At 32.0% G+C, this 7,623-nt stretch overlaps 1 long non-coding RNA gene across 5 annotated transcripts; it reads right to left on the bottom strand.

The window, feature by feature from the left end:
- Positions 1-519: 519 nt before the first annotated feature.
- Positions 520-6,799, bottom strand: LOC115979582. Of its 5 annotated transcripts, none has more exons than XR_004089104.1 (5): positions 4,523-6,778; positions 4,345-4,416; positions 1,163-1,250; positions 856-1,028; positions 520-772 (listed from the first exon to the last, which is right to left on the bottom strand). It is a non-coding gene; the product is annotated as an uncharacterized LOC115979582 (long non-coding RNA). The 5 variants fall into 5 exon arrangements; XR_004089106.1 differs by lacking the exon at positions 520-772 and having other exon boundaries at positions 779-1,028; positions 4,523-5,728; positions 6,431-6,799; XR_004089107.1 differs by lacking the exon at positions 520-772 and having other exon boundaries at positions 779-1,028; positions 4,523-4,697; positions 6,431-6,776.
- Between the last annotated feature and the right edge of the window lie 824 nt (positions 6,800-7,623).

Genomic DNA, 7,623 nt, shown 5'->3' with positions numbered 1-7,623 from the left:
TTGTTTCTCTCCACGTTGGTCCATATTTCCGCTTCAATCCAATTTAGTCCATTTGAAACACTTCAATTCATTTGGTAAACTTCAGTCCATTTAGTCCACTTCGGTCCACGTTGGTCTATTCAATCCACTTTGATCTATTTTCATTTCAATCAATTTTGTGAGTTTTAAATAAAGTCAATTTCATGAGTTTCACTTCAATTCATTTGGTAAACTTCAGTCCATTTAGTCCACTTCGGTCCATGTTGGTCTATTCAATCCACTTTGATCTATTTTCATTTCAATCAATTTTGTGAGTTTTAAATAAAGTCAATTTCATGAGTTTCTAGATCTATGATGTGGTAAATCTTGTCAAAAAAAAAAAAAAAACTTGTCTTGTCTAGAATGAAGAGGATTCCTTTTCAATTCATTATCGGGGCTATCAATTTCCCCCTCTTTTTTTTTTTTTGTTTTATTTCTTCTTTCTCAATTTTGTGTAAATAGATACACATACACGCGCGCACACACACACACACATATATATATGACTAATTTTCACACCAATCTATAAAGATGTCACAACAGAGTTCATATATCTAGTTTTGATTGCAATCACTGCAGTCAAACCAAGAAGACTAGAAGAAGATGAAAAGAGAAACAAAGAGGGAGATATACAAATATACAATACCATACAAATCACAAAGTCATCATTAGCTCTCATCCAACATGGATAAGACTATATCAAGAGAGCGGAAGGGGAACCAATACCAAATCCATCTCATTATCTCATCCCACCCTTCAAAACAAAAAAAAAAATAAATAAATAAAAATAAATAAATAAATAAAAAAATAAAAACACTGACTAATAATGGCAACTACTTCTATAGTTCCACGCTTTCCTAGTCCCATATCCTCAACTTCAACCTTAACCAGTACTCCAAAACCTCCACAGCTTCACTTCAAAGCCAATAATGGACCCAGTTTTTCTCAGCAAATAAGTCAGAACTCTCTCACTCTCAATCTCAGAAGAGAAGTCAAAACTGAGAATAATGCTGTGTATATCATTGAGATACAACAGAGGATTTGTATTCATTAAAACCTTCAAAAATTAACAATGGCTGTTCAAGCTTACCCAGCAAAAACCCAACAACTAGAAATAGTGACTAGCTTGAGTTGATCTTCATACCTTAGTGATCACTACTAGATTGGGCTGATTGCGAGGTGATATAACTCAACATTTGCATCATCATATTGTCATAATGTGGCTCTTTATTCTACAAAATGAACATATTCCATGATTAGCCATGACACCTTTTTCATACTATGCTTAAAGACAACATGGAGGGGGGTAAGTGTGTAACAAGTAATGACAAATATAGTATGTCAAAAAATTTATTAAAAAAAATGTTAAAACTATGTAATATACAATGCAATGCATAAAATTATTGCATTCATTTACTTATGTACATTTTTTGAGAGTCTATAAGCAAAGCAGACACAGATGCGCACTTTCTGTCATGTGTTTCAAGTAAAGAACTATGACAATGTATAATGGCATAACATTCCATAAATTTCTGAGAGGACAGCTTAGGCTAATACTTAATGTCATCTCAATATGAAAGAGCAGTCATAGCATAAGTTTTACAGAAATACACAGATTAGCAAGTTTATCAAACAATCAGACAATAACTACATAACATTATAGAGGTTGAACTACTCTGTGGAAACCATTGAATTTTCCTGAGAAACAAAAACAAGTTGAGTAGTTTCAATTGAAGCTTTACGAAACTTAGCTTCTTGATCCACAGACAACAAAACCTGGGTCTCATGCTTACAATGTTTCAGCATATATTATTCATAAACATGCAAAATAAAAGAAATAACATTCTTTTAAATAAGTTCACCAGTTTGAAACATATTTCCATATACGATATATTATCTATTCATGATAAAAATCATAAAACATTATTATTGAAAATGAATTAAAAGAAAAAGGTAAAAACAATAATAGAGAATAAGGTTGAGTAAATCTTGTAAAAAAGCAGAGCAAGACAGCAGCTCTTTTTTCAATTAAATAGATAAAACTTCTGACAAACCCCATAAATCAAATAACAATAATTTTCCAATTCTGCCAAATCCTTTTGAGGGCGGATTGGTAAATGAATTCCTTTTCCTTTCATTAATCATACATCTAAACAATTTATTAACTGAAGGCTAACACTACACCTCAATCTCACTAGCCACTGCTGTAGCCACCAATAACTTGAAATGGCTACCGCTTTACACAAGGAGATTTTCAATACAACAAAGATGATTTGAGACTTATTATTAGTTCCAAAGTGATGTCTATGTACAACAATATCAAATATGATTAGAAAGCAATGTTCATGAAAGAAATACCCCCAATGATTTTAACAGATTCAAAATATAAAGGAAGGGTTCCACAATTAACATTAGCAAGAACTACCTACCAAAAAATATATATTAGCAAGAACTACTTAACAGTCACAATTCATTTTACTAGTCATGAAAAACTTGGATAACATCATGGTAATTGAAAGAAAAAGTGATTTCAAAGTGAGGTAAAAAAGCAAGAAAAATTGAAAGAAAAAAGATGTGATATAAAAAGGTTCAAATATTAGAAGACAGCAATGCTAACAAAGGCAGGTAACATAGCTCAATCATCCATGGAATGACCAATTTGTACATCAAAAAGGAAGGTCTTTCAGCCAATTATTGAAAACTAATAAAGACCTCAATCTAAATCATGTACTTCTGCTTTTCTTAAAAGATGAAACCTAGTTCTTTGTAAATGCCAAGTATCAAGGGAAGGAATCCAATTTATAAAAACCTAGTTCTCATACTAGATCTTTGATTTCTCAGTTTAGACTCTGTTCTGGGAATTTTCATAAATGCAAAACTTTTATCCAATTTTGCTATCAGAAATTCCTCAAAAACACCCAACTAAGCCCTAAATGAATCCCAATTTGAAACAACAAGAACCAATTCCATCAAAACTCATATTTCAAGTTCAAATTATATATAACAACTAATTATCATTGATCTATTAGCATTCCAACTCAGAACTGAAGGAAAACTGCTTCTTTGATTAAAATTTGAATATCAGTCTATGTTTTGGATAGTTGGGTTGGTTTCTCATGTGGAATTTTTTCAATTATTTTTTCCACAATTATTAAGCTGTGGAAATAGCCTCACCCTCAAAACTTTTGCCAAACGAGTACAGGCAACCATTCATGACAAAATGACTAGTAGTTGAATGTAGATTATAAGTCACAATATTCACACTTAAGAGAATTATTCTATATCCGCAGTACCAATTACTTTACCCAAAAGTGTCAATGAATGAAATCAAAATCATACATTTTCAGAGAAACAAATCTCAAAAATCGGTGATGCAACATAATTCATGAGCTAAATATCACTTAATAAATAATAAATATTTTGGAGAAATAATGACGAATGGAAGTTTGGAGACAACAAACTGAAGCTAACTACAAATAAAAGCTGCAAAAACTAAAACAATACAATTGCAAATAATCACTCTTATCTCTTAGATACATCACCATGGTACACTGGTACTCAAAAGTTATGTATCATCTTTCTGCCCAAAAATAACCTCTCTCTCTCTCTCTCCTGCTCTTTGTTCTTTTATGCATTATACAGTCTTTATTTGGTTAACTTCATAACACTAGCAATTATGCATTCACAGGAACTGAACCCAAAACTCTTTAAACGTAGATTACTAAACTTGCACCAAGTGGATCCTGGACTCACAATGTCATTCTCTCATTGGCAATTACAGACATGACTCTGGCAACAAGTTTTGCCAAGTTGAGTCAAGTGAAAAACAATCCAAGACAGAAGCTTTACTATTAGCCAAATATAGATTACCAATCGTAATATCGTATAACTAGTGTTATATATTCACAATTTAATGTAGACTGATATCAATTACTCTGCCAAAAACAGGTCTATACAACATCCATAAAATCAAAAGTTTTTAGAAAGAAATGAATCTCAAGAGAAAGGTAATGCAACATGCTTCATGAGCTAAATGCCAATTTAATAATAAAACTATTGAGAAATAATGACCAAAAGATGGAAGAAACAAACTAAAGCCGGTTTTTTTTTTTTTTGGGGGGGGGGGGGGGGGGGGTGGGTGTGGGACACAAACTGAAGCTAAGTACTAATCAAAACACTGTGGCATTGCCTTGCATCTACTCTAATTCATTCATTGCAAAGGCACTGTGGCAGTGGTACGCAAATTATCAATGGGTTATAGCAATCAAACAACTAATAAATAATGCAATCAATTGTATCCCTGAATTTTCCATATAAAGAGCATACCTGTAACAGTGCAGCAATAGTATGAAAAGAATTCCACAACAATGGAGCTAAATCTTGAAATAATTCTCTCTTCTAAAATAGGAAAAAAAAAAAAAAAATTAGGCACACTTGTATAAGTGCAGCAATAGAAACTTTAGAAGCCAATCTTAATGACACATTATTCTAACTTCATACATACCAAAACGTGGACTGGCTGTTGAATTTGGACACGGTTTTTGCTCTTTTACCCTTCTTTTGTTTTTCCAAACAGAGGACAACAACAAGAAGAACAACCTTGCATTTAATCACAACAAATTCATGAAGGGGCGCTGGAAACACATCACAGACCTAGATCCATATTCCATGGTGCAATCCTGTCACAGAATTTTCAAATTATGAAATCTGCAAACGCAATGCTCCCAACCATGTGCAATAAAAACCAAACAAAAATATTTATAATCCTACTGGAGTCCATTCTTTTCAACCATAAAATATGAACCGAAGCACTGGAAAAAAATAAACAAGAAATATAAGTAACCAGTGACTCTTTCATTCAACCACCCCAAGGCATTAGTCAAAACCATTTTTAAATTTGGTACTAACCAAGCTGGCTTAATACAGGCAGTGTATTGAGATGAAAAAGGACCATATAAGCACAACAATCAATGTCAATGATGTTGTAGTACCTCTTAAATTGGTTGAACTGATTACTCATATAAATATTGAATCCTAAAAAATAATTAAATTTTTACCATGTGGTCTGCTCAAAGTTTAAACAATAATATTAAACATAATTGAAGGATTCGAGCGTTCCCTTTCAACACAGACATGGAAGCTTTCAAGGGCAAATACACTTGCACAGTCACACACACTAGACACGGCAAGAATGAAAACTAAATTTGAATACACAAACACACTTGATAGAGAAAAAATGAAAATAAATTTGCTCACTTTTGTTGTTACGCAATGAACTATAAATAGTCCTATTTATCTGTTTCTCTTAAAATACGTTCAAAAAAGGAAGAAGAGGTCAAAATTGAGTTTTGGATGGCACATACAAAAATAATCATAAATTGAGAGGTGCAATTAAGAGAATGTCAAAATCAATCAAGCCAAAGCAATTGGTTTCACTACAGAAGAAAGCCAAAGCAGTTCAACATGATACATACATACAATATGGCAAAATTGATTGAAAAAATCCATAACTAATACCCAAGTTCAAACACATACAATATAGCAAACATTGATTGAAAAAATGTATAACTAATATTAACTAAATTCCTAGTTATTGAATGTGCAAATTATATTAGGAAATAAATCAAGGCCTTCAGAGTGTCTAAAAGCACATTTCCCACACAACTAATACTAGCAATCCCTTGGATTGAGCCTTGGAATCTCGTTGTGCCTGTGCTAAAAAAAAAAAAAAAAACTCAATCAATATTTGTATGAAAACTGTAAAGGAAACAGAGAATATGATTTGAACTCGAATAATGAAATCGCAAAAGTCAAACAACTAGAAATCGAAATAGGGAAATCGATGATGAGCTCAGTTTTCTGAGAAATGTGAAACGAAAATCATGGGAAAATCGATGAAAAAGTGTGGGTAAACCAAAAAACAAAAAAAGAGAGTGATATTGTGTTTGTTGGTTATGTTCTGTGCTATCTTTTTAAATTTTGTTGTGGGCTTTTTTCCAGGGCTAAAAAATTTGTCATATTTTATCAAGGGTTGTGGGCTGAAAAATGTAAACATTTTGGTACAAAACTGCCGGCTCTTTTTTTTTCACATTTATTTCAAGGGTGTTTTAACTTATTTTGAGGGACCTAATAACCTTTGAAATAAAGTTTAGTAATATAGCGGATAGCCTGCCGCATTCGTACTTATAGACTGTATCTACAAATTTTAGCAAACTACTTATAGACTGTATCGACAAATTTTAGTAAACCCTTGATAAAAGAAGGATGAAATAACTAAAGTTTGTTGTAGTGTTCCTAATTGATTCCATTGATTATGACACTTCCTAATAGATTTCAATAAAGATTGCTTCTTTTAAACTAATAAAATAAGATGTTGAACATGAATAACCATGCATGTTTAACTGCTAATTACCTTTAATTCTTGGTTTTTCCTTATTCAGTATTATATCTTATATCAGGTGATGCCTAGTACCCCATTTGAAAGGAGAGCAATGATAGAGCATTTTAGAAGTCAAGCTTTCTATTAGCAAGATAAAGAAGTTGCTGAAGATGCTTTTCTCTTTCCTCTTTGGTGCCTCCTGAGCTGAGGCATATGCTTAGCTGAAAAAACTTACAATAATTAAATTCAAAGCAGAAGGTAGTGCAAAGTTTAGGTTCCAGTTAGCTATTAGTAGAAGTAGACACCATAGGTTGAAAGTCTCAAAAAAAAAGATTAGAAAAATAAATTGTGGTCAAAATGAGGGAATGAAAAATGCTCAGGTGAGCAGCCTTCAATTTATAATCGCTAGCAACAAATACTTCTTGGCTATTAAAGATAAGTTTTTCATTATTTATCTTTGTACTTTGAGGTTATTTTGGATTCTTTTTTGGGCATTTGAATTTCCCTAACTTCTAGGCCTAAAATTTTGCCCATATCACTGTGACTTACAAACTTCAATGACCCTTTTTCTGATAACACGCAGACCTCAATGGCTTAATCCCTAGCTTAAGCATTCTTTCCATCAATTGTGATTTAAAAAATTTTAAGCCTTATTTCTACTAATCAATTTTTCCTTCATAATATAAACATATTTCATATTTTGTACTGCAAATACGTTACTGTTTACATGATTGAATGTGGAAATTTAAAAATAAAATTATATGTTGGAACTAGCCTTGAAAATTTTAAAATAAAATTAATGGTTCCATTGGATAAACTTCATCAATAGATAAAAATTGTTGTCTAACACACTATTCAAGTCATTTAAACTAAAGATTGAAATCCAAATCCTTATCTTTAAATTTTTTTATCCAATATAATCATTAATGACATTGCCGTGGGAGGCAGTGCAGAACAAATATAACAAATACATTCAAAATTGAAATCCATTAATTAAGAATGAGAAAATTGGATTTTGCAATATGGGCAAATGCACATAACTGATTTCTGAAAACAAAACAGTTGGTACATATGGAATCAAAATACCTTGGTTCAAGAAACACGCAAATTGAGTGTCCTTGTGCATGGCAGAGATAATGTAGGGGGTGCTTGGTTTGTGTTTTCAAACAACTTTCAGTTTTTAAACACATGTACCAAACGGACAGTAGTAACTCAAATTCGCCTTT

Source organism: Quercus lobata, chromosome 3, assembly GCF_001633185.2.
Source record: "Quercus lobata isolate SW786 chromosome 3, ValleyOak3.0 Primary Assembly, whole genome shotgun sequence".
NCBI lineage: Eukaryota > Viridiplantae > Streptophyta > Magnoliopsida > Fagales > Fagaceae > Quercus > Quercus lobata.
Note: the sequence above shows the minus strand (reverse complement) of the source record. Positions and strands in the feature narration are given on the sequence as shown.